This window comes from Lissotriton helveticus, chromosome 7 (assembly GCF_964261635.1).
Source record: "Lissotriton helveticus chromosome 7, aLisHel1.1, whole genome shotgun sequence".
Classification (NCBI taxonomy): domain Eukaryota; kingdom Metazoa; phylum Chordata; class Amphibia; order Caudata; family Salamandridae; genus Lissotriton; species Lissotriton helveticus.
The window spans coordinates 202,033,905-202,048,758 of record NC_136068.1 but is presented as its reverse complement, the minus strand read 5'-3'; positions in this window follow the sequence as shown (position 1 = coordinate 202,048,758).

Genomic DNA, 14,854 nt, shown 5'->3' with positions numbered 1-14,854 from the left:
CTGAAATCCAAGGTGTTGCACTGAGCATCTACGTCCCTGAGTGGCACAGGTATGCTAAATCAGAAAGAGTCTGTGCCTAAGTATCTGCATTTTGTCAATGCATGCATAATTATAGTACTTTCGGATCTCTTCATGAGCATTGAGGCTATCATATGTGCTTGATCACATTGTCATGATCACTGAGCAAGATATATGTGGTGTGAAACTATGTTAGTGATTCATATGCCTGTCAGGACCCATTTTGTGGAGGTAAGCATTTGTGTGATTAGTAAGGAATTTTCACTGAGTGCCAGTCAAGTGATAGATGCTTATTGTCACATCATGATGTTCAATGAGACTTTACCCATAATGCCATGGCAGTGGATGTACATGATGTTTGGGCATGTCTAACAAGAGCAGGTGATATTAACATTAGCGCTATTGAGAAGTTAAGAAGTGGCTTTTGTATAAACACACCCACCATGGTCTAGTTAATCCTATCGGCAGCAGACATGCAACACGCTGGTTCATAAAAGTGAATTTATTTACAGGTGTATTCATAGGCATGTGCAGATTTGCAGTTCTAGGGGCAACAACACCAACATTGTTATAGACCAAAAGATGTCTGGACAGAGTCCATATGGGATACATGTCATGTGACATGTAGAGGTAGGGAGAATTGCAGTGAGGAGGAGGTCCAAATTACCATTAGGGAAAGTAGGCCTCATCAACAGTCCTCAAATAGATTAGATAAAGAGTTGAGCATTCAAAAAGGGGACAGTACCAGGTGACAAATGCGATGACATGATGTTAAACACAGGTCCACTGAAAAACTGGCCAAGAGGCGCAGGCAAATGTTACTGGGCACTTCGCCGCCAGAAATTAGTGAAGTCCACATCTTCCTCCTTTGATGTGTATTGTGCCCTCCTGAGGGTGGTGGTGTTTGGGTGGAAGCCATCTGAGGCACACACATATCGGGCAAAAGGTGTAGCTCCTCTGTCCCTGGCATCATTTGTCTGTGCCAACAAGGCAACAACATCGCTGTGGAAGGCACCTATAGTTGCTATATAGGAGTCATGCTTGTGCTTCATAGATTGCAAGATGGTGTGGATGGCCCAAAGCTGGGTGGCAATTTCACTGTTGTCACATTGGCAGGATGGTTGTTGATGCCTCTACCTCATGACACAGCAACTTCAGCCAGGGTCTGTTCCAGTCTATGGAACGAAAGGTAGGTGCCTTTGATTGCCTCAGAGGTGTCCTTATTGGGACTAAGGCACCAACAGACTCCTTCTAGGGTGCCTGTGATGGTCTCCATCCCCAACCGCACCTTATCTACCAGCTGCTGTTTCACTCCTATCGCTAGTCATTGGAATACTTGTTGGAGGTCATCTGTTTCTACAGCTGGGCTTGGGCTGGTGTATGGGGCATGTCCTGGGGTAGGTGGTTCCTCTGGAGACCCAGCGATGCTGTCAACCCTTGCAGTGACTGGAGAAGGTGTTCCACTAGAGTCCAAGAGTTTCTGGATGGTGTCATTAGTCCATGGGTGGGGGGGCAGGATGTCATCACCAACAGGTTAGTTATCCAGGATAGGCTGCTGGTCAGGAAGTGTTGTTTCGCATTCTGCAATGAAATTGGAATATGATCATGGCGATCTTTGATAGATGTTGATGAGTAATTTGGCTGACATACAGACTTTATTCTTATTCACTTTCAGTTAAAAATTGATGTGTAGGACATATGTTACTTATAGGAAATGAGGCCAAGTTGCACTATAGTCAAGTTGCACTATAGCCAATATCTTTACCCACTGTGTGACGTGGGTGCCTTTTCGTGTCATACCACATAGAAAAACAATGATTCTAGTGTGGCCAAAAGGTCCAATAGAAAGTGACCTCGTGGGGGACACTATGTAAGGATTGAAGACAATAGTTGATATTTTAGGGAGTGAAAAATAATATACAAAGGGACATGTAGGTCAATTTATGACTGTAATTTATTTTCAAAACAATAGTATTCAGGTGCTCACACAGGTAACTGACAGCAAAACATGACATGAAAAGTGAGGGTGACTTAAAACAAAAACATCACATTGACAACAATATTGGAAACTCCTCAAGAGTTAACAGAATGTAAGGGGTTACAGTTGTGGGGGGTCAACAGCATTTCGATCTCAACTACTCGACATCATCTTCAGGACATATAGTAGGTGAGCAAGCTGAATTGGGTCAGGTCAGGGCCAGAGCAGTATGTGAGGAATGAAACAACACCACAATGGAGCGTTCCCTCTAGCCACTACTCAGCCCACAGATCCTGGGAAAGTGATGTAGGTTTGGTCATGCTCTGGGATCCCGGCGATGTCGCCCCTTGTGTGGCAGAGCTGCTGTTCTTGTGTCGGCTTGTCCTCGGGGGAGACCGGCGGCTGGGGGGGACAAAGGACGGTACTCCTGCTCGGGAACCGCATGCTCACATTGGGGCCCTTGGAAGCCAGAACGGCAGACACAGGTCAGTGGGCGGCTGCAAGACCCATTGTTTTGGCATGGAAGAGCACAGACCGCTGGGGAAAAATAAGGAAGATTCTCAGCAAGGCCTACAGGTACAGTACAGGGAAAGACAGCAGAAAATCCAGCGCGCAGGCAGTGCATGCCCAAGGAGACGCAGATGGACAAAGCAATGCAAACTCACTCATCATGACATGGGAATTTGTCCCACCTTGATAACATCAAGTACACAGCGAGGCCCGATGTTTATTGGTGCCTTGAACGGCAGCACTCTCACGCACTTTGAACAAACACGTTGGATAATACATACAATGAAGGTGTCCAGCGAAGGGCCAGGAGGGTTTAAGCCATACCGTCCTACAGCATATCCAAAAAGGTACATTTACATACAATAAATATACCTGAAGCTCTTTTACAAACACAGTGGTTACCCTCAGATTAAAAAATGGATCAGGCCCTTACGGATCTACACTGGACACCCCTGAGGTGAACAATGATATTTTCCTTTTACTTGGCGCATCCTGCAGGACCTCTGACCTAAGTAATAAGTAATAATTTTATTTCGCATAGTTACTTAAAACCATTGCAATACAAGAATAGGTTAAGAACAGTGAATAATGAAAAAACAATTGTTATAAAAGAGAATAAAATATTCACATTTCCTTGGTTCGAATGTGCACGCAGCAACTTTGTAACCAGTAGATAAGTAAATAAATGAATAAAAAGTTCAACTTTATAATTATAACATGTTTCTGCTTTCCTGGTGTCCCCATAAGTTTTTTGAGTCAGTAATGTCATTCGACAAGCGGGATTAGGTCAATACAGAGACCGTTAAAGATTTATTTCAGGCATCTTTTTTTTCCACCGCCTTCATAAATTTTACAAAGCTACAGCTCAAGCGAGAGTCATGGGGAGAAAAGCAAGCCAGAACTGCCTTCCTTCGTGTGCGGATTCCTTGCCGATTGAAGTGTTGTTTCAGCAAGTGTTTCCGTTCATCATGTAATTTCTCGCAAGAGCATATCAAGTGCAGCATGTCCTCTTGCCCCAAGCCACATAGCCGACAAAGGGGTAAGCTTTGATTTTAATCCAGCGCGGGAGATTTTGAATACAGGGTAGCAGGCCCAGCCCATGCTTTAAGAAGCGCATTTTGACAGATTTGGAATATCCATTGCCAAGGTAGCTCTGTGGTGCCTTAGTAGTGTACGAGTTTAGGGTCATCCAGCCATGTGTTCTTTTGGAGAGAGCTGCCTTATCTTGGACCCATGATAGCTGTTTGATCGATTTCTTGATCAATTTTTTAAAAGTTATATGATTTACTGGGGTATCCCAGAGCTGCTCTAGTCCCGTATTTTTCCGGCTGTCCAGTAGGAACTTGGCTGCTGCTGAGGACGGATGTTGTACTAACTCTCTCCACAAATATTCATTTAATGTTCCCTGTTTTGACTTCCTCACTTTGTCCCAGGCTATCATGTAGGCTCCCTGCCTTGCTAGGAGCTGTTGCTCGATGCCAAATTCTATCCTGATTTGCGCTGGTGACGTTTGTTTGGGCAGGCTGAAGATGATTCTGTAGGTGGCTGTTATTGTATTATCAAGGATCTTAGCATCCCTTCCTCTAAGTGCCTCGCTCCCATAGGTAATTGTTGGGAGAAGTTTAGCGCGGATTACTTTAATCAGGGGCAGAAGTGAGGGGCCAGAAAGTTTGAGGTTTAGAGTCTTCAGCGAAATTGCCAGAGATAACCCTTTCCCTCGTATACTCGTTCTCTGGGCGGAGAACTGCCCACTGTTGTCAATTTTCACTCCAAAGTCTTTATATGTTGGGGTATCTCCAATTCTTGTCTTGTTCCAGTACCATGATGTTGGTTTCCTTTTTTTCCTGCTGATGGTCATTGTCTGTGTTTTCTCAAGGTTTATTGTAAGCTCATTTTTATCTGAGTAACATTGTGTTGCATTCAGGAGATGTTGAAGTCCCACCTTGATATAGCTTATAAGGACGATATCATCAGCATATAGTAGACAAGGTAGATGCAGTCCCCCTAGCTTCGGAGCATGGGAGTTACAACCATTTAAAATGGGGACCAGGTCGCTTAGGAACAAGTTAAATAGGGTAGGGGCCAGGACGCAGCCCTGTTTCAGGCCCTTGTTGGTCTGTATGCGCCTGGACAAGACGGATCCACCCCCCACCTTTATCTGTACCCAGGTCTCTGTGTGGAGGTTAATTAGCAGGTCCAAAAGTGGTCTCGATATCCCCCAGTTGTTCAGTTTAGACCATAAGAGGTCACGGTTTATATGGTCGAAAGCGGCCTTATAGTCAATGAAGCAGAAATGAATGGGTATTTTGTTAGATTCTGCCTTGTCTATGAGCATGCCTATGCTCAAAATATTCGTCATTGTGCCTACTTGATTCGGCAAAGCCTGTCTGGTTTGCCGGGATTAAGGATCTCTCTGTTGCCCAGGCCCTCAGCTCTTCTAGAAGGATGCCTGCAAAATATTTTGCCTTGTTGTCGATTAAAGCCACCAATTGATAATTTTGAGGGGAAGCCTTATCTCCTGCCTTGTAAATTGGGGAGATAATTGAGCCCTTCCAGGAGCTTGGCAGGATGATGAAATGTCTTATCTCTAAAAAGAGGGGTTCCAGGGCTGCTGCCCAGCCTGCCACATCTTGTTTGTAAAGAATTGGCGGGATTCCATTCGGCCCTGGAGCTCCCTCTCTTCTTCCCTTCTTGATCAGGCGTTGAATGATGTTTTTCAAGTACGGCAGATTCCCTGTTTCGCTCGGAGAGTGCCATTCTGTGGAGCTTATGTTGTTGCTCGTTGGAGGTTTTTTGTAGGTAGCAGGCTCCTGGTCCTGGTTATTTCCCTCAGCCTGGTTAAAATGGGTACCAAGATAATTTGCCCATGTGTCCTCTGAGATGTTAGATGAGATCCCATGGTGAGTTGGTCTTATAAATGAGTTTATTGATTTCCAGAACCTTGCCCCATCGTTCCGTTTAATGTCAGCGTGAAGTCTCGCCCATAATTTATCCTCAGCAGATTTGTTTGCTTCCCATTTTGATTTTTTCAAAGTTAATTTTAATTTCCGTAATTCGTCGTGCTTCGCTGTGTCTTTCGGTGCCTGTTGGAGCTCTCTCATTATGCGATAGATTCTGGTTTTTATGCCTCTAATTTTACTTTAATGTTCTTGAGAGAATTTGCCCGATCTTTTATTGCCTGTTTGTGAATGAGGCTTAGATCTTGTTGCATATGTAGACATAATGTTAATAAATGGTTCCCATTTCATGGTTTCGCTGGATCCAGAGCAGCTCCCAAGGTGCTGTTTTGCTCTTTCCACTAGAGTTTCGTCTATGGCTGCTGAATATTTAATTTTTTTTAAATTAACGGTTTGGATTGACTCTTTCAGGTCTTTAGATTGCTCAAAGTTGGGCTTTTCGATCTTAAAGATGGATTCTTGGGGGCAGTGATCGCTGTCTCCTCTGCGGCCTATCTGGTATGATTTTAACGTCTGACCTAACACGCAACACGTGTGATAAGCCAAATGTGCACTGTCATAAAGCACGTTATATATTTATGCTGGAGTTTGTATAGCGCTAGCTACACCCTTTGGGTGTTAGTGCTTCACTCAACAATTCATAGTACATAAGCACTTTAGCTTTGTGAAAAACATTTTGATGAGGACAGGATTGGGGTTATGAGTTACAAACAAAGCACATCTTTAAATTTGAGTCCGTTCTTGTAAAGGTTCAGCTCCAGTCCTACTACGTGCCTATAGATCTTGCAAATGACCCCCACATGACATTCTATATTCTTTTGAGGATGTATTGTAAGCCAAATTATACGACAAGCTGTACTCTATACTCCTCATAGGAGACGAAATGGTAAATTGCATGACTGATTACAAGTGACTGATAAACAGTCCAAAAAACTGTAAATCAATAGGCATAAAAAAGTATTTTAAATTGCATGTGCCTCACAGAATAGTGTGCTACTCATCTTTCAAGCTTTCTTGATGGTCATAATGAAACACGTGTTGTTTGCCTGATGTATGTTAAAAATAAGGACAATCATGAAAGGGCAGCCAACAAGCTAAAGCCATAGGATACACCTATAATGTCAGACAACTATCACTAATCTCTGTGTACCAAGTCATTCACACCAAAAGAGGACAGGCACCAAAGCCCAAAGATATCTGACACTTAAGGCTGGCATCATGGAGGACTGTAACACAGTTTGCCTATTCCGGTTCCCCTCACATCCCTCTCCAGTCTTATAATGGACTGTCCAAGGTATTAAACATTCTTTGACAACCAATACTAATTCAAAGAATGACCAAAATACAGACTATCCAGGTGGATCCCTGTCGACCCAAAAGATCAACAGAGTGGGTGTCCTAATTGCTGCAGCAGCTCAGGAGACGGTTTGTCAGTTTATAGTAATCACCATAAAGCCAACATAGAGTAACGTATAGCAGTCAGCTAACGTAATGAGCACATTCTGTCTCTCCCTCTCCGCCACACTGCTAAGCACACTGACCTAGGCAAGAAACGATAAGAGCACCACTCTGGTCACTCACACACAACACCACAATACTTCCCACAAAGGCCCACCACCGAGAACAACACCCTTCCAAACAAGCCTCTCCTCCATAGTGCAGCAATCTGATGATGTGATTGAGCACCCTACGATGGAGTCTACTGGTTTGTGCCCCCTCCACCCTCCCCCTCCTCTTTCATGCTTTGTCTCTCATCCTCCCCTACCTCTTTCCCCTCTTTCATTCTTTGTCCACTTCACCTGCTCCTAGCCCCTCTCCAATGAATCTCTCCCCTTACCTGCTTCATAACATGTATCTACGCCACCTAGCCCCCTGTCCCTTGTGCCCTCTGTCTAAGCACTCCTTCTCCCCTTGTTGGGGAAAGATCCAATATTCATACTCCGGAGTCTCAGTTACCCCTCTGAGAGAGTCCACAGCATCAAGGGAGGCGCTCACATTTGAGGTTATGGTATGCCCCCATGCCAAAGCACTCCCTCTCCCCTTGTTGGGGAAGGATCCAGTAGTTAGGCCTTGGAGTCTCAGAGACCCCTCAGAGAGAGTCCACTGCGTCAAGGGAGCCTCATGCTACGGAGATGTGGGAATGACTCCACTTCGCCTGGGATGACAGTCTACAGCACTTAGGATGCAGCTTTTACTTGTCCTCCGGTTTGTGTCCCCATCACCCTACCCTCCTCTTTCATACTCTGTCTCTCTCCTTCCCCCGCCTCTTTCCCTCCTTCATTCTTTGTCTACTTCCCCTGCTCCTACCCCCTCTCCCCTGAATCTCCCCCATGCCTGCTCTTTCCCTTATGTATATGTACTTATTATTTTTCTCAACCTAACATGTAACTATGTAACTATGCTCTGAAACTGTGTAATCTTGTAATGATGTAACCTGCAACTATGGTCTGATACTCGTGTAAAGCGCTCTGATACCTTCGGGTCTAGCCAGCGCTATATATAAAACCTTTCAAATAATATATATTTTTTTTTAAATGATCCTATACTTTGCCTTTCACACAGTACACCATGTCAGTCTGCCTTGTTGTGCTGTCTTGCATGCACTTTGTACATTCATGCGGGCTCATATTTGACATGCATCCACACAACTCTACACAGCTGGCAATCTTGCAACATGAAAGGAATGTGTAGGGGCATGTGCTCACCATGGTTTTCTGATCATGTAATTATGTAATTTCATTACACACACAGTCATCTCCATAGTTCATAACAGTAGGCACTGTGTACCATCTCTGAGGGGGATAGGCCCAGCCAAACTTGAAAAATTGCAACCACTGACACTCACCCCATTTCATCATTGCCAAAGTTGGTTATCTGCAGAGTATCACACATCTCTTAACTCAGCCCACCTGTAAATGACTCCTCTGACAATCCTCATTTAGACCCAGGAACTCTACTTACTGCATTTGTAAAGCGCCCTACATACCCATGAGGGTCTCAAGGCGCTGAGGGGGAGGTGGGGGGGGGGGGTGCTGCTACTGATCGAAGAGCCAGGTTTTGAGAAGTTTTCTGAAGGCCAGCAGGTCCTTGGTCTGTCGTCGGCTGGTAGGAAGAGCGTTCCAGGTCTTGGCGGCGAGGTAGGAGAAGGATCTGCCTTCGGCGGTGGTTTTCCAGATACGAGGAACTGTGGCGAGGGCGAGGGTGGCAGAGCGGAGGTTGCGGGTGGGGGTGTGGAAGCTGAGTCAGTTGTTGAGGTATGTTGGTCCGGTGTTGTGTAGCGCTTTGTGTGCGTGGGTGAGGAGTTTGAAGGGGATTCTCTTGTTGAAGGGGAGCCAGTGTAGGCCTCTCAGGTGGGGTGTGATGTGGCTGCGTTTGCAGGATGTCGAGGATTAGTCGTGCCGAGGCGTTCTGGATTCGTTGTAGTCGTCTCAGGAGCTTGGTTGTTGTTCCTGAGTAGAGGGCGTTCCCGTAGTCGAGTCTGCTGGGTGACGGTTTTTCTCGTGTCAGGAGAGATCCATTTGAAGATCCTGCGGAGCATTCGGAGGGAGTTGAAGCAGGACGTGGAGATGGCGTTGACTTGCTTAGTCATGGAGAGGGTGGAGTCGAGGATGAACCCCAGGTTGCGTGCGTGGTCGGTGGGTTCCGGGGCTGTGCCTAGCGATGTGGGCCACCAGGAGTCATCCCAGGCTGATGGGGTGGGTCCGAGGATGAGGACCTCCGTCTTGTCTGAATTCAGCTTCAGTCTGCTGTCCTTCATCCAGTCGGTGACTGCCTTCATTCCTCTGTGGAGGTTGGCTTTGGCGGTGTGGGGGTCTTCGGTGAGAGATATGATCAGCTGGGTGTCGTCGGCGTAGGAGATGATGTTGAGGTTGTGCTGTCGCGCGACGTGGGCGAGAGGTGCTATGTAGATGTTGAACAGCATCGGGCTAAGGGAGGATCCCTGTGGGACGCCGCAGATGATCTCAGTGGTTTTTGAGCGGAAGGGTGGAAGGCGGAGGCTCTGGGTTCTGCCAGAGAGGAAGGATGTGGTCCAGGACAGGGCCTTCTCTTGAATTCTGGTATCATGGTGGCAGACCGTGTCGAAGGCAGCTGACAGGTCGAGGAGGATGAGGGCAGCTGTTTCTCCTTTGTCCATCAGGATCCTGATGTCATCGGTGGCGGCGATGAGGGCGGTCTCGGTCCTGTGGTTGCTGCGGAAGCCGGATTGGGAAGGGTCCAGGATGTTGTTGTCTTCGAGGTATCGGGTTAGCTGTTTGTTGACAATTTTCTCTGTCACTTTTGCCGGGAACGAGAGCAGGGAGATGGGCTGGAAGTTCTTGAGGTCCTTGGGGTCCGCCTTGGGTTTCTTCAGAAGAGTGCTGATCTCGGCGTGCTTCCAGCTTTCCGGGAAGAATGCTGTCTCGAAGGAGATGTTGATTGTTTTCCGGAGGTGGGGTGCGATGGTTGTGCTGGCTATGTTTAAAACATTGTGAGGGCACGGGTCGGATGGGGATCCGGAGTTGATGGAGTTCATGGTTTTGATGGTGTCTTCGTCGCTGACGTTGGACTAGGCGGTCAGGCGACTGGTGTGGGTGGAGGTTGCGGGGATGGTGGTCTTGGTGGTGGGTGTGGGGGTGTCGTAGTTGAAGCTGTCGTGGATGTCGGTGATCTTGCGGTGAAAGAAGGTGGCCAGGGAGTCGCACAGGTCTTGTGATGGTGGAATGTCGTTGGTGTTGGAGCTGGGGTTGGAGAGTTCTTTCATGATGCTGAAGAGCTCTTTGGTGTTGTGTGCGTTGTTGTCTAGGCGGTCCTTGAAGGCGGTCCTTTTGGCAGCCTGATGAGTTGGTGGTGTCTGCGGGTGGCGTTCTTGTGGGTTGTGAGGCTGTCTGGTGATCGGTCGCAGAGCCAGGTCTTCGGTAAACCAGGCGGCTTTCTTGTTGGTGTGGTTGGTTGTGGAGATCTTGAGAGGGGCGAGGGTGTTCGCGCAGTCGTTGATCCACTGTTTGAGGTTGGTAGCGGCGGTGTCGGGGTCGATGGGGTCGGTGGGTGGTCTCAGGGCGAGGGTGGTGGTCAGTTGGTCCTTGGTGACCTTGCCTCAGCTGCGGCGTGGCAGCTGTTGGGTGCGGTGGTGTGTGGTGGGTTTCCTGAAGGTGAAGTGGACGCATCTGTGGTCAGTCCAGTGGGGTACGGTGGTGTGGTTGAAGGAGACGTGGGGGCTTGCGGAGAAGATGGGGTCCAGCGTGTGTCCAACGGCGTGGGTGGGTGTTGTCACGAGCTGTTTGAGTCAGAGGTTGGCGAGGTTGTCGATCAGGGCGGTGGAGTAGGCGTTGTTGTTGTTCTCAGGGTGGAAGTTCAGGTCCCCGAGGAGGATGTAGTCTGTGGAGGCGTGGGCGTGGGTGCTGACGAGGTCGGCGATGGTGTTGCTGAACTGTGGTCGTGGTCCGGGTGGTCTGAAGACGAGTGTTCCTCTCAGGGTTGTGTTGGGGTCGGTGTGGATCTGGAAGTGCATGTGCTCTGCAGTGGTGAGTGTTTCGTCGGTGTTGGTCGAGACTCTGAGGGTGTCTTTGTGAACGATGGCGATTCCCCCTCCAGCTCCGTTGGCGCGGTCTCTGCGGGAGATCTTGTAGCCCTGTGGGATGGCTATGGCGATGTCAAGTGCTGAGGTGGCGTTCGGCCAGGTCTCCGTCAGGAAGGCGACGTCGGGGGAGGTAGGGTCTAGGAGGCCCCAAAGTTCGATGGCGTGCTTGTGAGCGGAGCGGGTGTTGAGGAGGATGCATCTGAGGTGGTTGGGTTCTCTGGTTGGTGGTTTGGCAGGCTGGATGCTGGTGAAGCTGCAGTTCCGGCATGTGAAAGGCCCTTGGGTGTGCTTCGGGATGGCCTGGCAGCAGGGGTGGTATCGTCCGGGGTTGAGTGCCTGGAGGGTGCAGGAGTCGTAGTGCAGTCTGGCGTTGCGGGGGGTGCGGGGTGCAGGGGTTATGGGGCTGGGCGCTGTCCAGGTGCGGACGGGCGCAGATGGGCTTGCCTTTGGCGCGCCTTCCTGCACTTCCGTGTGGACTCCTCCATAAAAGGCCAAGTGGGAGGGAGGAGCAACTGGGAGGCGGGAGCGGGGCGGCCAATGGGTGAGGGGACGGGACACAGAAGGCAAAAAGGGGGCCGGGCTGCAGGGGAGCAGCGGCGGGAAGCGGGGAGTGGGGAGCGGGGGGGGCACAGAGGGCAAGGGGCGCAAAGGAATGCCAAACAGAATATAAAAACAGAATATAGAATACAAAAAAACAAATGCCAAGGCGAAAAATCAACTTAGCAGGACAGTACCGTGGAGAAACGCAAAGACAGTCACCAGGAGCATGCCAGCGGTGAACTCCTGGCAGCGGCAGCAGTGGTGAGAGTCACGGGCGCACAGGAGGAGCCGTGCGGCATGGGGAGCGACCGGAGGTCAGGTCACAACCACTGCCGCGCGGCGACCTCCATAAGAGGCCGGGAGGGAGGAGCAGCTGGGAGGCTGGAGCGGGGCGCTGGGAGGCGTGAGCGGGCCACACACTGATGGCACCCAGATCATATGTTGACTCTCATGTGACATTAACACCACCAATATAAATTAGCATATGCAATTGACCGACATTACTACCTAGATGTGAGAACTGTGGCTCAAGCTGTACCCAACATGCAGTACTAAAGATATTCTGTGACATGTACCTACCCAGATTTGAGGGTGAGGTTAATGGGCCTAGTTGTGGTTGGTCACACCACTAGGCCCATATACCTCACCCTCCAACCATCCCCAGAACCTGCCCATGATCCTGGACCCAAAGCTTACCGTGTACCTTCATTATTCCCTGTTTTACATACTCCTGCTTTGCCATATGTGGCATAGTCAGACATTTGTTTTTACAGCTCCTTCTTGACTGCTACTACATATTCACCCTGGTCCACATTACAGGATATAGTACACCAATGCCCTCTTCTACGGCATACCTTCACAGCTGTGACACAAGTGTGGCACTTTCAGACAAGGCAGTGTGTGACTATCACTCAGGCTACCTTGCAGTACACACGTCACAACTCACCTCCTTGCTATGCAATGGCTCCCAATTCTGACACAGTTCCAGTTCAATGTGCTCAGTCACACCTACTTCACACCTCACTAGCAGGAACCCACCAGGCTCACACAACATCTATTCTCCCAACAAGCACTTGTGGTCTTCTGATGTGCATTACTTGCTTTCCCCCGACCCAAAGTATACATTTTTACATGACAGGTCATAGGGAGGTCTCTAACAATGCAGGCCACACTTGTGTGTTCTCAACTACACATCGACTCAAGTGGGTTCAAAATTGTTTCATACTAGCAACTATACACATGACTCTTCGCATGATCCTACGTGGGGATACTTCACATATTCCATACCTGAACCCCCTCTCAGATAAGGAGTTAATCCTCTGGCAACCCCATTCCATTCCATTGCTTTTCAGTCCAGATTTGGCTGGATGGACGCAAGTTAGACACACCATGCTCCTGGTGCAAGAGAGCCTTCATTTTCAAAGTCAGGTTGGGCAGGGCTCAAGTAGCCATGCATGATGTGCTCCTCCAGTTCAGGTTTTTTGCTTTCTATTGTGGGACTTGTAGACCTGGTCACTCATGTTCTATATTCCACTACAAGTCCCAGTATACAAAGCTGAACCTGGACTGGTGCTGCACATCACACATGCACTGGACATACTTGAAGGAGCAGGAATGTGCTGTACCGCATGTAACTGGGCAGTCTGGCTCACAGTCCTGAGATGTATGAATTAGCAAGAGCAATATTCCTGCCCTTTCCCTTGCATGCAGTGCAGGAAAGTAGGTTGCTGTGCTGCACAGCAGGACATTTTTAACCACATTGTCCCTTGTTGCCACTTACCCTTCAGATCTCCCTGGTCTCTAACACAGCACTGTCCTGTCCAGGACTTCTTACCATTAACTCTGCTTGTATGAATGACACCAACTGCTCCTCAAAGAGGTCCAGCACCTCCTGGTCCTCAGGTCCTCCTCCTCCGGTCCAAATGGCTCCCCTCAGGTTGTTGACCATTTTCGCCTTGGTCCTGCACTTATAGTCATGCCAGTGCTTCTTGCACTCTGGCATTGTCCTTTGTTTGCCCTACACTGTTTATCTTCTCCGCTAAGGACCGCTAAATGGCTTCTGTCTTTCCTAATGGCAATTTTGAGGTGACAAAGAGTTGATGTTCATGCTGTGTCACCTCTGTAATTAAACTGTGATTCTCCACCACACTAAAATTACTCTTCCTCTTCCCCTGTGGTTCTGTTTGGACATCCTGGCTGGTGTTGCAGTTGTTGGGGTTATTGCCCTGACTTCTGCTGCCTGCTGCCTGCTCCATCTCCCTTTTGATGTGTTGGATTTTTTTTCTCCAATGCATGACTTTTTAAGATATGGTTGACCCATGACGCACTCAAATGTGACTTAGCATCACTTTGGCTGTAAATGTGTCACATTTCCCTGCAGCATCCGGACAAAGGTAGCATCAATATTTTGACACACTTTGGGTCCTTACGATGTGGTGCGCTGTACCATAAATAAGGCGCATCCATGTAGTTATGAACTGTTGTAACGCAGTATAATATTGTTCAGTTGTATATTAAATAATGAAGTAAAGTCGTTTCAGTAAAGCAGAGTGGGTTTAATAAAACCTCATCCATAAACAGCCACAGGTAACTGACCAAAAGAGAATCATGTTAATCGGTACATTCTCAGAACTTAGAATGTAGGGAAGAATGACACAACTTAAAGGGGAAGGAAGGGATAACAGGGGAAAGAGGAAACATCACACATCTCCCTTCTTTACAAAAAGAAGAAGAAAACTAAATTAGGTAATACAAGCAAAAAGTAATGTAGACTAAACATAGTCTTTCAAGTGATACGGAGCACTACGAACTCTTTGACTTCTTGTAGAAGGAGAGGGTAATCTGTCTGATAGGGAATTGGAAGGAGAAAGGAAATTATTGCACAAATTGGTATCATAACAAGAAGAATCAACAATTGAATTAGGATTAACAAGCACAACACGACTCTTGTTCCAGATTCTTCCGTCTTCAGTCTTTACAGCATTTCTGAATACTTTGATAACAGCTCTAACATTGGTATACTTGGACCATGGTTTGCGCCCAACTGGCGTCTTTATTTTTACAAGATCACCGATCTTGATCTCCAGAGAACCCACACTTTTCTTCTTGTCAAAATATATTTTACGTGCATCCTGCTTGGACATTTCTCTTGCTCTCCACTCACCTATATCATTATCCACCAGACCTTTGTTCAGACACATCCACCCAGGACACAACAAAGTATTGGGAATTCTACCTTTAAATAGTTCGAAAGGAGACCTCCCAGTAGAAGAATGGGGGACAAAGCGATAGGTA